Below are 17,368 nucleotides of genomic sequence, written 5' to 3' on the forward strand. Positions count from 1 at the left end.
AGAATCACTTCTATAAATGTTTGAAAAACAGCAAAAGAGTAAATTGAAGTTCCATGTACCAAGCACAGGAGGTAACTGTCCTGTTGTGCTCTCTGTACATCATCCCACACCAGGAACACTCAAGACTACCCTGTCCAACTCTGAGCACCACACTTTTAATAGGGAAGTTGACAAACTGAATACTACCCAGAAAGGGTAACTGGACTATTGAGGAGTATGAAAACTGTGTCCCCAAAGGAATGGTGGAAATAATTAGGTAAATTTACCCCAGAGAAAAGCAAAAATAAAAGTAAAAATGAATCTTATGGAATTAGGATAGCTTCTTCAAATCTCTGAAATATTGTCAGGTAAAATTTAAATCAAAGGGATGTATAAGAATGGCCCCACAGGTATACTTTGCTACATCAGTATTTTTTTTCCTGTTTTCTCCTCTCTCATTCTCTAATTATTCTTTCTATCCTAAAATGTTGTTTCTGGTCTCTTTTCATTCCATTCTCTTTTTCTTTTTCTAGTTTTACTTCTTTTTCTCACTCTCTCTTTTCTTTCCTTCCCTTCTTTTCATTGTTTTTCTCCCTTAATTACCCACATTATATAACAAATATATTTTTGTTATTTTTTTCAAAGAGTTTTATCTTTCCTTCTTCAAAAAGGTGAGTGTGAGAAGAAGAAGAAAAAGAGGAAGAGGAGGAGGAAGAGGATGGGGGAGGTAAGACAAAGGAGAGCAGTAGGAAGAGGAAGAAGAATTAAAAAAATCTGCTTTTATTCCCTCTCTGTAACCTGATAGATTTAATAAGTCAAAGGTCTAAATGTTGGTAGCTTCCAGTGTAGGAGCAAGAACATCTACCCCTAGCATGGACAGCAGCAAGGTTGAGTAAGGCTCAGCCCTGGGCTTGGGGTACTAGTTATCCCAAAGCCATTAGAAAGAAAGAAAAATTCACAAAACATTAAGGGTAAATGTTTTATAGGCAATAAAAAAGGAAATAGAATAGAGAGCTCTGGAATATTTTCAAAAGAAGACATAACAAGAAGATTCCTCTTCTAGAAAAGTAACTTAAAGAAAGAATCTAAGATATAGACATAAGGGGACTTCCCTGGTGGTCCAGTGGTAAAGAATCCACCTTCCAATGCAGTGGATGCGAGTTTGCTCCCTGGTCAGGGAACTAAGATCCCACATGCCATGGGGCCACTAAGCCCGTGCACCACAACTACTGAGCTGTCGCACCTCAACAAGAGAGCCCACATGCCACAAACTACAGAGCCCACGCACTCTGGAACCCACACGCCACAACTAGTGAAGAGAAAACCCGCACACTGCAACGAAAGATCCCATAGGCCTCAGCAAAGATCCTGCGTACCGCAACTAAGAGCCGATGTAGCCAAAAACAAATTAAATAAATAATAAATAAATCTTTTTAAAAAGGATATAGACATAAAATTATGCACAAGAATATTTGTCACAGTATTATTTAAAATAATGAAGAACTGAAATACCCTAAATGTCCAATAATAAGTGAAGAGCTACATCATTTCTGGGACATTTATGCAATAGGCTATTAAGCCACCAAGATAATGTTAAAATTTTTTTTAAATCAAAATATCAAGTTATGCTTAATAATTTATTCAATGTCTTTTTGTTGAGCTGCTACCTGCACTATAGTAGATACTGGGCATTCAGTGGTAGGTATAGCCCCTGCCCTTATAGAGCTTAAATTCAAATTAAAAATATAGATTTTAAACAATTAATTATACAAATAATGAATTAAGAGCCATTTAATCCCTATTTCAATAAACATGCAAATCTATAAAACAGTTTCTGTTATTAGACCCATTTTACAGATAAAAAAATGAAGCTCACTGGGTTAAACAGAAGCTAGTAGGTGGTAGAGCTGGAATTCAGATCCCAATGGTCTGATTCCAAAGCCCAAACTCTAAATAAATCACAAGGAAGAGAACAAAGTTACCAGGAGAGGGAGAAGACCTAGCCCAGACTTGAGTATGAGGAAAAACTTTCTGAAAGAAGCAACCTCAAGAATGGGCTACAGGGGGCTTCCCTTCCCTGGTGGCGCAGCGGTTGAGAATCTGCCTGCCAATGCAGGGGACACGGGTTCGAGCCCTGGTCTGGGAAGATCCCACATGCCGCGGAGCAACTAGGCCCGTGAGCCACAACTAGTGAGCCTGCGCGTCTGGAGCCTGTGCTCCACAACAAGAGAGGCCGCGATAGTGAGAGGCCCGCGCACCGCCATGAAGAGTGGCCCCCGCTCGCCGCAACTAGAGAAAGCCCTCGCACAGAAACGAAGACCCAACACAGCCATAAATAAATAAATAAATAAATAAATAAATAAATAATTTAAAAAAAAAAAAAAAGAATGGGCTACAGTTGTTTAAGAAGAAGCTTCCAGATGAGGACCTGGGGACACGTTCTGAGAACTGAAAGATCAGGAGGACGGCGTGTGTAATGCTGACAGGGGCTGGGGGGAGGCAGCAATGAGGCCGGAAGGGTAACCAGGGAACTGGTTACCACAGGGCCTTGAAAGCTCAGTTAAGATATTTAAATTTATCCTTAAAACTACTGGAAGTGTTTTAAGCAGAAAAGCGTCAGGGTCAGTTTTCCATTTACAAAATATAATTCTGGCAGCTTGGTGGAGAATAATTCGAATGAGTCAAGAATGAAGGCCCGAACGGCAAAGCCCATTAACAATTCCCAGAAGAAAAAAAAAAAAAAGAATCTGGGTAAGAAAATAAAGTCTAACCTTTTTTCCTTTGTGCTTAGTCTAGTTTCACTCGCTCCTAGGGTGCTGCGAGCAGACGTCTCGTGCCCAGCACCTCAGACCAGACTTCCTAGTGTGAAAATGGTGGCGGACGCCTCGACTTGGCGGGCGTGTGCAGAAGCGCCGTGCACGGCACCTCAGCTCAAGATGGCCGCGGCAGACCGTGCACAGAAGGTCTGCGCGCGGTACCACAATTCAACGCGGCGGTGGCGCGCCGTGCGCAGACACGCTGCACCCGGCCCTGCGACCACCTGGAGCCACGAGCAGCAGAGCTGCACCCGACCTGTGAGAACTACAGAAACCCTATAAAGCAGCCCCGCCCTGTGGCCTTTGCGGAGAGGAGACCGTGTGCTCTAGAGCAGGAGCTCGCGCCTCTCCATTTTTTCATCAAAGAACGCAGATTTCCTTTGCTTCTGAAAAAAAAAAAGAAAAGAAGGAGTGAAGACCCAGACACCAATTAGGAGTCTATAGCAATCAGTCAGTAGACAGATGATGATGGTAAGAACCAGAATAAAAGAAACAGAGAGAAAAGATATCTGTTCCCAGAAAGTTGACAAATGTAGAGATTAATCGAGTATGAGGAGGTGAGAGAGAGGCAGAAATGGGATGCTGGGATGATTCTCAAGTATAGGCAGATAAAGTAACCTGCCAATTGAGGTGCCATCTGTTGATAGAGGGAACACAGGACGTGGGGGGAATGTCCCTTTGTGGGAGGAGATAATGAGTCAGCTTTAGGACAAGCTGAGTTTGAAGCACCTTTGTGACATTTAGCTGGCAATGAGGTTGAGTCTGAAGCTCGGGAGAAGGAGCTGGGCTACAGTTCTGTACATCTGATGACTGAGCCGTGGGAATGGATGAGATTCCCTTGGGAGGAGTAGATAGTGAGAGGACAGGAAGGGCTAGGAGAGAACCTGAAGAACACCAACATGTGAGGTCTGGACAAAAGAATAAGATTGAAAAGAATAAAAATGACTGGAGAATGAGCAGCACCCAGAAAGGAAGTAAGGAAAACGCCTACAGAGGAAAAGTGTGGTATCCTGGAATCCTGCAAGGAGAATAATTTCAGAAGGCAGAAGTAGTCTGCAGACAAAGAAATGTTAACTGGATTTAGAAACTAGAAAGTTGTTGGTCACCTTTGGGAAGCCAGCTTCAGTTGCAAGGTGGGGGAGGAAGCCAGTCTCTGTGGTAGCTGACCAGCAGGTGAGTAGGGGGAGAAGTAGAGACAGCACATGGAGACACATGGCTATAAAGACAAGGAGAAAGATGGAGTGGTACCTGGTGGAGAACCCACGCTATTCATTTGGCGTACCATCAGTGGTACCTGATGGGAGAACCCACCCATCTATTCATTTGAATAGATGAATTAGACCAATTTCTCCTCACATGTACTAGAATCGATAAGCAATGTTACTACTGGTCAGGAACCACTGAACTTCTAAGTCACTTGATTTCTCTAAGAAGAAAATGCCAGGAATAAAATTGTAGAAAATATAACATTTGATTTGGACACCGAGGAGGCTGCAATTGACCTTTTGATTCTATACTAATAATAAAAAGTATTTTTAATATAATAATATCAGTTAACATTTGCTGATCACGCATTATGTGCTGTGTGTTGTTTTAAAGACTTGATACATATAAATAATTTAATCCTCACAACAACCCCATGAGATAAGTCATTATCCCCATTTTGCAGATGCAGAAACCGAGAGGCAGAGAGCTGAAGTAAATTGTCCACATTCACACAACAAGCAAGTGTTGTAGTCAAGATTCCTTAGGGGTGTTTTTCCCTGACTTGTCCGAAGGACAGAGGAGAAAAAATAAATTGAAAGAGTTCGAGGGCAGGAAAAGTGAAGTAATTCTGAGGTTACCAGTACACTTCCATTCCAGAAAAGTCCTGGCATGAAAGGAGAACAAACTGGTCTTTAGACACTCTCAGTTCCTTTTTCCTAGTGGCTCAGGAGCAGACAATGGTTTTCCCTGAGCCAACTGCTTTAGCCCCTGCCAGCTCTAACCACATAATTATGTTCTTTGATATTCCAGTTGTATGATGACTGGAGCACGTAGGTGAACTGAAGATCCCAGAGGACTATTAAAGAGCAGAAAGCAAACTGGTTTTCTTAGAAATGGTCCTCCCAGTTTGTTGCCATATCTGAAGATCTTTATACAATCTACAAGTGCCTTCATACTCATTATCTCATTTAATTTCCACAACAAGCCTAAGGTAGATGAGGAGCAGCTGTGATCTCTGGATCTTTGCACATCCTGTCCCCACTTCCTGGAACATGCTTTCTCCTCTCCCCTTTTGTTATGTTACTGCTTAGCCATTTAGTTTATCATTTCCTATGCCTTGGTCTACTGAGCTAAAGCAGGGGATAATAGTCTTTGTGTGGTTTTAGACTAAATGAGATTATGATCTATGCCTCTCCTTAAAGGCAAGAAATATTAATATCAGCCCATCCTTGGCTGCCTGGGTATGCCAGAAATACTCAAGGATAAGTGAAATCCAAGCTACTTAGAACTTTATGAGGCTTGTATCAGTCAGTGTTCAGTTGGGGGTATATTCATTATGAGCGTTATAGAATAAGAGAGTTACTATAAAAATTAGACCTTAGACAACTGTGGGTGATGCTGGGGCAGTGAAAGTCTTGAAAGCATATTTGAAGGATTAGAAAAGGGACCATAGTAAATCTGAAAAATCAAGCATGTCTAGCCACCAAAGTAGGCTCACAAAAAGGTAATACATGAAGAGGTTTGAAACACCATTACCTCTCAGAGGCTACTGCTTCTGCGGGTACCAAGAGGAGGTGGTGAGCCTGGAGCTACTGGTTGTCAAGAGGAAGAGCTGGATGACCTGAAACCTATGAGGTACCTCTGCGCCTGTCACCGCATCTGACCACAGTGACCTCCAGAGAGTCTTAATGGCTGCTGCTTCACTTCTGCCTTCCAAATTATACAAGTTCCTCTTTTGCACAGCTCTGGACTGGGACCATAAAGGGAAATATATGTAGTTCCCAACTGAACTAAGTTGACACAGCCAAATTCAGCACACACTCTTGAAAAGTAAAAGGCAAACTAAGTTAAGGGTTCACCAACATGGGAAGGGTTGTCATATTAGAGTCACCCTTGACTCTTCTCTTATATCCCACATACCCAGTTTGTCATCATATTCTATAGCTTTTATCTCCACAATGACACGCTCATTTATCCCCTCTTCTCTATCACCTTGGTCATCACCCTAGTTCTGATTCTCCTTACTTTTGTTTTAAAGACTGAACGTCTTTCAAGTCCCCCACCCACCCTGCTCTCTCTGGCCTGTGCATCCTTTGCCCCTGATACTTCTTCTGCCTAGAATGCTCTTTCCCTCCTTAATACTTCAGGTCTCCGTTTAAATATCACTTCCTTCTGGAAGAATTTTTGGATCCCTCTAGAATTCTGAGTCAGGTACTTCTCTATTTTAGCACTTATTACATTTTATGTATTATTTAATTATCTATCGTTCCCTGCATCCTCACTAGTGCCTAGCAGATAGGGGCTCAATAATTGTTAGATGATTGACAGAATGAATGAATAAATAAGTGAGTGAATGAATGATAAGTCTCTCCATTTCGAGTGTGTCTTCTCTTCACGATCTTTTATCTTCTACATTGACATTTTCTTTTTGAAAGCCTGACCTTGTTCAGTGGCTTGTCATTGCCAGTGGAATAAAATCCAAAGCCTCACCTGTGCATTTAAGAACCACCACATATGATCCCAGCCTATCTTTCTTAAATATGTCCCTGTATTCCTCTACATGTTTCCCTGCATACCAACCAAACTGATCTACATATTATTCCCTAAAGAAGAGTAGTTATTTGTAATAATTTTTAAAAACAGCTTTTATTTACTGAGCATATACTATATACCAGGCACTGTGATAAACATTTTATATACTATATCTTATTGAATCATCGCAATAATCACATTACAATAGCAATCACAGTACGAGATGAGAACACTGAAATTCAAAAAGGATAAGTCACTTGACCAAGATCGCATAGCTAGTAAATGATGAAACCAGTATTTAAGCTCATGTATTATCTTACCCCAAAGTCAAGATTATAACCACTCCACTGCACCACATCCTCCTATAAGTGGTTCTCAATAACTTTGTTTTCCAGCAAACCATTGTCAAAATCAACCATCACTGTAGCTGGAACAGCCCCTAGTTACCTTCTGTGTAAGTGCCCTTGCTTTACAGGTAAGGAGGTAATTCCCAGGAAGACTAAGTGACAGCCCCTGATGGTGGTAAACCAGAACTCTGGTTTGCTATGCAATTGTTTTCCGTTATAAGAACTGTCTCCTTCTCTGACTAGAAATTGATCCTAGGCTGTGGCATGATGAGAACCAAGTTCTCCCCACCGGAAGGCAGGGAGAACACCCAGCACACTTAGTCTTTGCTCATTCTGTACACTCTGCCTACTAAAATTCAACTCTACTCTGCTGATCCTCAGGCCATCTGTTTCCTGTTTTCTAAGAATACAGAGAAGAGTGAATCAGAGAGATATCGTGCCTGCCTTCCAGGATCTTCAAAATAAATAGTGACAATACTGATAGGAATACTACGAGCAGTAGACAAAAGTTCCATAAAAACAAGCACTCAAGACTTTCCATTCATACAAGCAATGGAGTCAGTGAGTTCTGAAAGCTGTGTGTTTATCCTGGGTGGGAAATTATCACCTTCCCGGAGGAGATGGAATTTTAAGAAAAGTTGAAATGCTACAAGATACGGAGTCCATCCAACCAGAAACTGGACATTGGGTGGAGCAAGGGTGCATCATGAGAAGACATGGAGATGGGAAAGTGTTTCAGACTGAAGGGGCAGTGAATTTTCTCATTCATTCAACTGTTTTGTTTTCACAATGTACTTAAGATGTACCTACTGTGAGCCAGGAATTCTATGAGAGCTTAAAACAAAGGGGCTTAACCTAGAACAGTATTGGTTGAGGACGTTTATGCTAAGATCTGAAGCTAGGAGAGTGGGTAAAGATAGAGAAAGCATTCCAGGTGGGTGCAAATAGCAAATGCAATAACCCTGAGGTGAAAGAGAACCACATACATTGGAGGAACTAAAAGAAGGCCATAGTTCACAGAGAGATATTATCATGAAATGAGATAATGGATTGGTTAACAAGCACCAAATCATGGAAAGCTCTTTAGTTTTTTTTATGGATTTTTAAAAAATTTATTTCTTTATTTTTGGCTGCACTGGGTCTTCGTTGCTGCACTCGGGCTTTCTTTTTAGTTGCGGTGAGCGGGGGCTACTCTTTGTTGCAGCGCACAGGCGTCACACTGCAGTGGCTTCTCTTGTTGCAGAGCATGGGCTCTAGGCGCACAGGCTTCAGTAGTTGTGGCGCATGGGCTTAGTTGCTCCGCGGCATGTGGGATCTTCCCAGACCAGGGCTCGAACCCGTGTCCCCTGCATTGGTAGGTGGATTCTCAACCACTGCACCACCAGGGAAGCCCCTATTTTATGGATTGTTATAGTTAGGCTGTGGCAAGTTAAAACCTGACCCCAAAATTCTTTGATAATCCTCCCAGTGGGCTCTGCAATGCTGTGCCAGATTCTTGGCTCATGTCTTAAGAAATGGCAACTTCTACTTCCTGTCTTTTTGGACACTTTTGAAACCCAGCCACCATGTTGTAAGGAAGCCCAAGCAGATTATGGAGAGGCCCACATAGAGAGGCCACGAGGACAGGAACTGAGGGTCCTGACCCTTGGCCCTGGTTGAGCTTATAGACAATAGCCAGCACTAACTTGCCAGCCATATGAGTGAGCCATCTTGGAAGTGGATTCTCCATCCCCTAGTCAAGCCACTTCAGCTGATGCTGCAAGGAAAAGAGACGAGCCTCTCTTGCTGAGCCCTGCCCACACTGTAGATTCTTAATGTAAACGAATGATTGTTATTGTTTTCAAGACAGTAAAGTTTGGAAGTACTTCATTACATAATAATAGATGTCAGGAATGCAGGGAAATGGGAAGCCATTGAAGAAATTTGAGTGTTAAGAATTTTGCTTCTAATTAAAGTTTCCCCTTCTATCTGGTGGGGGAATATCACTGTTATTTACTTCGTAGAGTTGCTCTGAGAACTGAATGAGGTAGTGAAAGTAAAGTGCTTTGCACAGAGCTGGGTATTTAATAAACCCTCAACAAGTGTTAGGTTATTATTGTTGTTGTTATTTTTTTTATAAAGTTATTTATTTTATTTATTATTTTTGGCTGCATCGGGTCTTCATTGCTGCACACAGGCTTTCTCTAGCTGTGGAGAGTGGGGGCTATTCTTCGTTGCGGTGCGCGGGCTTCTCATTGCAGTGACTTCTCTTGTTGCAGAGCACAGGCTCTAGGCACGCGGGCTTCAGTAGGTGCGGCATGTGGGCTCAGTAGTTGTGGCTTGCAGGTTCTAGAGCACAGGCTCAGTGGTTGTGGCACACGGGCTTAGTTGCTCTGTGGCATGTGGGATCTTCCTGGACCAGGGATTGAACCCACGTCCCCTGCATTGGCAGGCGGATTCTTAAACGTTGTGCCACCAGGGAAGTCCCTGTTGTTGTTATTTTTTGAGTCTAGAGAAAAGAAAGAGAATGTAAGAAAAACTATTGCACAAGTCAAAAGATGAGTTAATGTTTTCTTGGCCTGGAATGGTGACAGGAAGAATAAAGTGGATAGATTAGAAAGCTATTTAGGATGTAGAATTGATGGGCAGTCATAATTAATGGAGGTAAAGGGTGAAGAAGAAAAAAAACTCAAGAATAATTCCAAGGTTTCTGGCCTTAGAACTGGGTCCACAAATGTAGTAGACAATTGCTGAATTTGCTTTTTGGAATCTATTCACTGTCTAGGTAATTTTACCCCAACTTCCCTCTGAGGAATCAACCTGCCTCCACTCTCAATCCATTTGTTTTGAGCAGGGCCGATCCACTCCACCTCCTCCAGGTTATACCTATTACCCAGGCCTAAGCTCATCTCCCATGTTCCAGGATTGTCATATGGTCCAAACAGGCCATCAGAGTCAACAAGACTCAATTTTAGGGCTCTTTGTTTCTTTGGCTTTGGAGAAGGAGTTGTATCTTTACTTTGGAAACTGAACCTGTAACTGTATAAACTGGAACTACTGCAGCCATCTCCCATCTGAACATAGAGCCAACACAGTGGTGGCAGAGCCAGAGATGACAGTATTTGAGTGTTAAATCAAGCTGTACCTGAGATATAAGACAATACCTTCCACTTATGGAACTAAAGAATTTCCTTTTTTGATTACTGGACTGAATGTCAATACTATGACATAGTATGAGTGTGTTTCATGTTTGGTAATTGCAATCATTGTTGCTTTTGTTGTGGTCATCCATGTACAATGCTTGGTGTCAGTCGATTTATCTCTTGTAAAAATAAAATACAGTGTGTGTGTGTGAAAAAAAAAAAAAAAAAAAGAATTTCCTTTTTTTTTTTTTTCTTTCACATAAGCCACTTTGCTTTGGGTTTATGGATGCTGGCATCTGAAGGAGCCCAAACTGATACATGAGTGATGCTAGGGAAAACTGAAAGAGGGACAAGTATTGTGCTACAGCTGAGTGGGATGTTGGCAACTTTAGAGACAGCAATATTAGCGGAGAAGTTAGGGTTGGACAAAGTGAAGGGTAATTGGAAGGGGAAGAAATGGAGGTGAAAAACCTAGACTGGTCAAAAAGTATAGTCATCCCCAACTTTACTAGTCATCAGAGAAATGCAAATTAGAACACAATGTGATACCACCACACACACACACACACACCAGAATGACTAAAATGAAGAAGTAGACAATTTCAAGTATTGACAAGGATGTGGAATGATTGGAACACTCATACACTGCTGGTGGGGATGTAAATCTATGGAACCACTTTGGAAGCTAACAGAAATGCATGCTTATCACACCATAAGACATGTAAAGGAATGGTGATAGCTCTCTATTTGTAACAGCTTCAAACTGGAAACTACTCAATCCCCTTTAACCATAGAAAAACTCATGGTGTATTTTCTCAATAAAATACTATAAAACAGGGAAAATACGTGAACTACCAAGCTCAAAACAAGGCAGAACAAATTTATGGTGCTATAAATCTGAATATCGATTAGATTCAGGAGCAAGAGGGGAGGAGCAAGAGGGGCCTTCTGGGATGCTGGCAATTTTCTATTTCTTAATCTGGATGCTGGTTACACAAGCATGTTCACTTTGTGAAAATTCACTTAACAATTTGGGCACTTTTCTGTATATTTGCTATGCTCCTCTTAAAAGTTAAAAAAATAAAAGTGTAGGTACAAGGAGTCATAAGCGATGGAATATATTTCCAGTAAAGTTGGAAAGGAGGTTGGAGTTCTGAAAGTAGGTGTAGTAATTGGTTTCATGTCTAGTGTCTCCAAGTCTTAGAATCCCAGAAATGGGAGGGACTAATTTAGTTAATTTCTGAGTTAATTTAACTCAGAAAAAGGTGGTCTTCAGTCTTCACTTATTAAGCAGTGCCAGTTCTTGGCCTTGGGGAGCTCAATGTTGAGTCTTCCCTGTCTAGGGCAAAGCCAGTCCAATCCAGTGGAGCAGCCCCCTGACCTCTCTAAAGGTCAGACCCAGTGCTCAGGTCTGTAGTTGGGGACTGTAGGAGCTGTAGTGATGTCACTGCAGCCTTGGTGGTCTGATCAGCTAGGATACCTGCTAGGATTGTAGATTGCCTTGTAGGAATTGTTTCAGTGAACTTAAGAAAGTCTTGCTGGGAAAAAGTCGAAGGCATTGGGGTCTCTAGACCTGAGGCTTAGAAACTTTCTCCTCAAGTTTCACTGCCTCTCAAGAATGAGAGGCTTCCTTTGATCTCCTAGAATTGACAGACTGAAGGAGCTGAGAGGGCCGTGCAGATTCCAAGCTGAATTCCTAAATTCCAATTTTGTCACACCATCATCAGCCTCACTGTCTCTCCTGTAGAGTTAGTTCAGGCTCCCTTTCCTTCTCTCCTGAAGCCCCAGGAGTCTCCCAGATTCATGCCTTACAACCCTCCATCCACAGGGTCTTCAGAAAGATCCTTCTAACGTGCAAATCCAACCATGACACCCCCCTGTCTATAGCCTTTAATGGATCCCCCCTTCTTGGGTTTCAACCCAAACTTCATCAGAAGGCTCAAGGCCCCATGACCTGTACTTGATCATCTGTCCAGTATCATCTCTGCCCACTTGTCCCCGCTTTACAGTCCAATCAGGATACTGAATGTGGAGGCTATTTCTCATCTCTGTGCCTATAACCCAAACACCCTTTCTTCTCTGTTCTGTCTGTTAAATACTTATTTATCTTTTAAAACCATAGCCAGGCATCACTTCTTCTGGGAAGCTTTCCCTGACAACCCGTACTCCTTCCTCTCATTCTGATTTTGTACTTTCTTTCACTGCATATGTTACATGGTGCTGTGTTTATTCACTGTGGGTGTCTTCCCTATTAAAAGTCCAGATGCTGGGTGGCCAGGATTTTGTTTTATTCATCTCCATTCCCAGTTCTTGCAATGGCATTTGGTATGTGGTATGGCATTTTTCAGTGAGGTTTTTGATAACTAGACCCTTCAAAGTACAGCTTTATTGCTATCATTGAACCATAACTTTCAGGAGACTTTATCATTATTATTGCTTATGTGCATACATGGGTTAATGATAAGCAAACTAAAATCCCATAACTGCTTAATGAAGGAGGCTATTTCATTTGATCCTTGCAGCAGGGTGCTTGATAGAATGGCCTCTCTCAAGCCCCCAATCCCACCCACAGACCAGCACAAAAAACTCAAATACGGGAGGAAATATTAGAGTTTCCCTTGATATTTATTTTTATCTCGGTTTTAAAATTTTTTATTTTATATGTTTTATAATGTACTTGATAATATATTGGTATACAAGCAAATATGCACATATTATGGAAGAGTACTTAAAATTATTTTACTGATAGAGGGCGTGATCAAAAAAGTTTGAGACACTGTGTTAGGTACCATGGGCTTCATGTTAGAGCACCTGAGAAAGGAAGGTGATGTGATCTGCCAGCCAACTTGCAGGGTATCTATTTCATAGTTTGGTGACAAATTTCTGGCTGGGTTACATGTCTGAGCTCAATTCCCATCTCCCCATTTTTCCTATTCCTGTTTCCCAATTACTAATAGTGGCAGCAGTACCAATTAATATGCAGTAAGTGCTTGTTCTTTGCCAGACGCTGCATTAAACATTTTTACACATTATTTCATTTAAAACTCATAACAGCTCTGAGGTGGGCACTATTATCCCTGATTTACAAATGAGGAAACTAAAGTATAAGAACTTGCCCAAGATCTCAGAGCTACCAGTGGCAGAGCCAAGATTCAGTCCTAAGCCATGTAGGAGCTCCTTGAAAAAGTAGGTGGAGTTGAAGGGTAGTTCTGGATTCAAACACAAATTTTGTCGTTTATTAGGAGGGCTGTACAACAGTATCATCTCTACTTAGAGGTACGTGACACATTGTTTTAATGTCTAGTCCAAACCCTGTGATGGCCCTCCCAGGCAGAGGCAAATAAAACATGATGCACACGGGATCCTGCACTTCTGAAGGGTGTTGTATGCCTCACAGTACCAAAGGGAAACTGCTCTTATAAACAGCGTAATTCTTTACCACCACTGCCCCACCACTAGCCTCATCATGGCAAGATGCCCAAAGTCCTAAGCAGTAAGTACATCAGTGTTTAAAGTGAGTCTCAAGTGAAAAGCAGAGCAAACCAGTGTGCCTTGTCTTCTGATGGCACAACCTCACCAAATTGTTTACTTGAAGCTGGCAACTGAGAGAGGGTAAAGAGGGTGAAAAATCTTCCAAGGCAGGTAGCAAAACAAGCACTAGAGCAGCTGACAATGGCTCTAACTGCCTGCTTCTCCAGCAGCCCCTGGGCACAGGTCCTGGATTGCTCTCCACGTCCTAGCGTGCTCCCTTCATGCCTTGAGACTACCCTGTAGATCCCAGTCCCTCAAGGGTAACACCAAACAAAGCTCACCTTCCCCCGTAACATCTGTATCTGTATCATGCATTTTTTTAGCCAGTTTTCCCATCCCCCACTGCCTGTTGGCATATGACACCACTTCACTCCACCCAGGAAATTCTTAGCAAGGAGAGAGGAGGTTTATGTATCCCTGTGATGATGAAACAACGACTTGGCCAAGGTCACCCTGTGACGGACTTAAAAATGAAACTGAAGCTTGGTGTCTGTCTACTGCCATCTGTGGAGGACCACATTGGGTTCAGAACCTGACCTGGATGCCTTAGGAGTCTCAGGTTCGCAGTGTACTTTAGGAGCTTAGCTGAGACAGAGTATTCTCTTCTCCTTCCCTCTTCTTGAAGAATGGGGTCTGGCTAGGAGTGTGGTAGCCATTTCCCAGACATTCAAGCTTGGCTTGGTTTATTTCTGGAGCCCAGGCTGGAACAGGCCAGGAGACCTAATTAGGAGGATGCCCCGTCCTACTGCTAGGAATAGAATTAGGAAGGGTTCTGTCTCCCGCTGAGCCCAGACTGTGATTGCAACAAAGCATAGAATGAACATAGATCATCAGAGCAGAAAGAGCCCTCTGCAAAAAATGATGAAGTTGATAATGATGATGACAAGGAAACTGATTACAGTAACAGCAGCTAGCATTAACTGAAGCTTGACTACGTCAGGCACTGTGATAATCATTTTACATGAATTAGCTCATATAATCTAACCTAGTGATATTACTGCTGGGCCTCAGTTTCCTTATCTATGAAATGGGTGTGTTCTCCAATTGCCCTCTGGCTCTAACATTCTGATTCTATGACAACTTTGAAGGTGTTCTCTGCTTACCTTCAAAACAAAGCCCAAAGGAACATGACAAAAGTAATGCTTCCTTCTTCACCTTGCTTTATAGTTATTTTACAGTGTTCTTTCTCCACTGAGTTGAGCCCCCAAATAGTCCTATGGAATCAATTAATGGGTACATAGAATAAACAATTCAATTTGTGTTTCTTATAAAACATTTGGCTCCCAAGCTTGTAAGACAGCATCAGAGAACATAAAACTTTATTTATAAGTACAATGTACTAAAAATATCCTTTACTGAGACATTGGGGAAAATTAAAAGGGCACCAGCTTAAGAATCGGGAGTTCCAGATGCTGATCCCTGCTCAGTCACAGCCTCAGTCGTGTGGCCTTGGGCAGACCCTTAAACTTGACCTCAGTTTTGCCATGCGTACAATGCTTTCTCTAAGTTCTTGACTCTGCTATTCTGGAATTCTGTTATGTAGAATAAGTCTTCTCAAAGCTGTGTGGGGCTTTCCCTGGTAAATGTGGGTGGTCTTTTATTTGTTTGTTCAGTTTGTGGTTTGTTGTTGTTATTGGTTTGCTTATCTTGCTACTGCAAGTGTAGTCAATACCTCAAGCATATAGTAAGCCAGGAAACATTTCTCAACAGTTCAGATCAGACACTCACATCTCAGCAGGGGTGTCAGACACTCACTTCTATTAAAGTGTCCAATGCTGAGGAAGTCTCCCAGAGCTGTCTGAGACCCTGTTGCTCTACCCTAAGGTTGGAGCAGGTTCACACCCTGCTCACAGCTCCTGATTGACCACTAGTTCCATCTTCCAAACTGGAAATGGACCCCACAGATGGTCTGAGATATGAAATGCATCCCCCAAACACTTATCAGGAAAGCAGCCTTTATCGTCCCATTTTCTAAATCCTCTGAGTGGAAAATAAGACCCAGAGATATGTGGGTCTTTGTAGGCCTGAGCAATTACACCTGTGCTCTGCACACCACTAATGAGGGTTCAGGGTCAAGGCTACTTGCAAGGGAGTTTTAACAAGAAGGGAGGCTGACTGGAGAAAAAGTAGGGAAGGAAGTAAGGAGGCAGAAAGAGGAACAGGAAAAACTAGAGGAAAAGGAGGTGTGTACCATTAAATGCTTAGGGCACATAAGATGAGTCTCTGAATAAAGAACATAGAGGGTTCAATGTACAAATAATGATGCTGACTATTTTATCTCTGCTCTTGGAGATTTATAGCATGCCTTAGCATGTTAAAATCCTTGTAAAATTCTGCAATTTAAAAAAAGCTTTTAAAGTTTATCCTAGTCCCAACCAAACTTTTTGGCCACAGTTTTGGAATCCAGTTTCCTTGTAATGCTTATTAATATTCCTGGAATAGATAGAAAAATTTATCTAAGGGAACCCAGGATGCTGGGGTGAAGAGGTATAAAGAGAGAACTGGTTCTTGTTTCCAAGGAGCTTACAAAATTGTGGGACAATACTTGCCTAAATGCGGAATTTTGCAAGATTGAAAACCAGTTTAAGGTAATGAGAGAGAATCGTTATTCCCTGGGGAAGTGGTACAGACAGAACAGGTTGGGAATTCATCCATTAATCCTCAAGTTTCTGGGGCACCTAGTAGATAGCAGACACCATGCTGGGCCCGAGGGATATACAGGTGAACAAGGCAGACATAACTTTCCTCTCTAGAGCTTAACTTCCAGTGGGGAGAGACAAAAAATAAGTGCACAAGTAAGTAAATGTAGAATTATAAGTCAGGAGGAGTGCTCTGAAGGAAATGAGCAGGGTCCTCTAATAAAGCAATGGGGACCTGCTTGAGCTGGGTTCAGCAGCGATGGCCTTTCCAAGGTAGAGGCATTTAAGTTTCAACTTAAAAGATGCGAAGTAGTCAGGCATAAGGCAAGTGGGGGGGAAAGGATCAAAACACACTTCATGGGGCAAGTTGAGGGTGTGGGCTGGGCTTTAGAGCATGAGTAGATTTAGGGAGAGAGAAAAAGGTGTCCAGTTACTTGTTAATTTAAGCAATGTAGTACTGAGCCTCTAAGGTGCTTCACTGAGCTAGGGATGCAGCGGGGGGCAGCTGACAAGCCCTTGGATTTCCTAGAGCATTCCAGTGGGGAAGACACAGAAAAGCTATAAACAAGTAAAGGAATGAGGTCATTTCAGATAGTGAAGAAAATTCTATGAAGAAAATAAAGTAGGGTGATGGGGTGGGGTGAGGAAGAGGTAGTATTAGAAGACTTACTCAGAGAAGGACTTTCTGAGCATTTGATATTTGAAATGAGATCTGAATGACAGAAAGGAGAGGGCTGTTTGAAAAGCTTTCTGGAGGAAAACATCCCAGAGAGAGGAGATGCAAGAATGCTGAGGTGGGGAATGAGCCCAGGACATTCAAGGAACCCGAGGAAGGTTCTAAGTGAAGGAAACAACATGAGCGATGACAGAGAAGGAAAAAGATCTGTTTAAGGCCCTTTTGGGCTAAAATAGAGCTCTCAATATGGAACCAAAGGGTGAAATTTTTGGATAAGTAATCTGTGGCCACTTGAATATCAGGGTAAGGAGTTGAGAGGAATTCTCAACCTGTTTTCCAACACCACCTATAAGACATTGTTCCCAGGCACAAAGCACTACTACAGACATGCCCACACTTTTATTACCCACCAAAATGCTGTAGGGCATAAGAAACTGCAATCGTTTGAAAATAACTATTAATAATATTTCAATAATGGCCAAATGGCAGAAATTGCTTCTTGTCCCTCAGTATTACCTTT

The 17,368-nt window shown here is 42.2% G+C and overlaps 2 protein-coding genes across 4 annotated transcripts in view; one reads left to right on the forward strand and one right to left on the reverse strand.

The window, feature by feature from the left end:
* ADRB2 (adrenoceptor beta 2) overlaps positions 1–17,368 on the forward strand; it is a 65,609-nt gene that overhangs the window by 46,644 nt on the left and 1,597 nt on the right. The window lies entirely within an intron of this gene.
* SH3TC2 (SH3 domain and tetratricopeptide repeats 2) overlaps positions 8,974–17,368 on the reverse strand; it is a 162,658-nt gene continuing 154,263 nt past the window's right edge. For all 3 annotated transcript variants that reach the window (XR_009502419.1, XR_009502416.1, XR_009502415.1), the window contains one exon: positions 8,974–9,368. The gene's annotated coding sequence lies outside the window, so the exon portion shown is untranslated. The remainder of the gene's footprint in view (positions 9,369–17,368) is intronic.

Source organism: Balaenoptera ricei, chromosome 3, assembly GCF_028023285.1.
Source record: "Balaenoptera ricei isolate mBalRic1 chromosome 3, mBalRic1.hap2, whole genome shotgun sequence".
Lineage (NCBI taxonomy): Eukaryota > Metazoa > Chordata > Mammalia > Artiodactyla > Balaenopteridae > Balaenoptera > Balaenoptera ricei.